The sequence below is a fragment of the Haplochromis burtoni genome, unplaced genomic scaffold (genome assembly GCF_018398535.1).
Source record: "Haplochromis burtoni strain Fernald_Lab_line unplaced genomic scaffold, NCSU_Asbu1 Contig_1654, whole genome shotgun sequence".
Taxonomy (NCBI): domain Eukaryota; kingdom Metazoa; phylum Chordata; class Actinopteri; order Cichliformes; family Cichlidae; genus Haplochromis; species Haplochromis burtoni.
The window spans coordinates 9,394-10,350 of NW_024584015.1; the positions used below are offsets into that span (position 1 = coordinate 9,394).

Consider the following 957-nt stretch of genomic DNA (forward strand, 5'->3'; position numbering starts at 1 on the left):
ATTTTATGAACTGCGACGTCGCATAGAACTCCTTCTGTTGCTGCTTCTTGCGGTTAACATGGTAGGTGGTCAAATTCGGTATTCTATACCCGAGGAGATGAAGAAAGGCTCTGCTATCGGTAATGTGGCGCAGGATCTTGGCTTGGATCTGAAAAGGCTCCGCTCAGGGCGGGCCCGTATCGTGACCGGAGAAAACGTTCACTACACCGAGCTGCAGAAAGACAAAGGGATTCTGGTCGTGAATGAGAGAATAGACCGAGAGCAGCTTTGTGGGGACGTAACGCCGTGTAGTTTCAGCTTTGAACTGATATTAGAAAACCAGATGGAACTACACCCCATAACAATAGAAGTCTTAGATGTTAATGATCATTCTCCGATATTCAAGAAAGCAAATATTATGCTAGACATTAGCGAGTCCGCAAATCTCGGTGCCCGATTTGTGTTAGATAGTGCAGAGGATCCTGATGTTGGAGTAAATGGACTTCAAAATTATGTTTTAACCTCGAACGACAACTTTGTTTTAAAACAGCATGTGAATCCAGACGGGAGTAAATATGCAGAGATGGTGCTTCAGAGGCAGTTGGACCGAGAAAAGGTACCACATCTATCTTTGGAGCTTATAGCAATCGATGGTGGAAATCCTCAGAGATCTGGCACCGTAAATATAGACATTAATGTTTTAGATGTAAATGACAACGCTCCCGTTTTCAAACAGTCTGTTTATAAGGCGACGGTGATAGAAAATGCAGCAAAAGGTACTAACATTGTCACAGTGAATGCTACAGACGCAGATAGTGGATCAAATGGTTATGTCACATATTCAATTTCAAACGTGAAGAGCAATATAGCTGATTTATTGTCCATAGATCAGTTCTCTGGTTCGCTGTTTGTCTCAGGCCTCATAGATTTCGAAAAGGATAAAAAATATGAACTCAGGATAGATGCAAAAGATCAGGG

The 957-nt window shown here is 42.4% G+C and overlaps 1 protein-coding gene across 1 annotated transcript in view; it reads left to right on the forward strand.

Moving 5' to 3' along the window:
• LOC106632419 (protocadherin gamma-A7) overlaps positions 1-957 on the forward strand; it is a 27,687-nt gene that overhangs the window by 9,232 nt on the left and 17,498 nt on the right. The window lies entirely within an intron of this gene.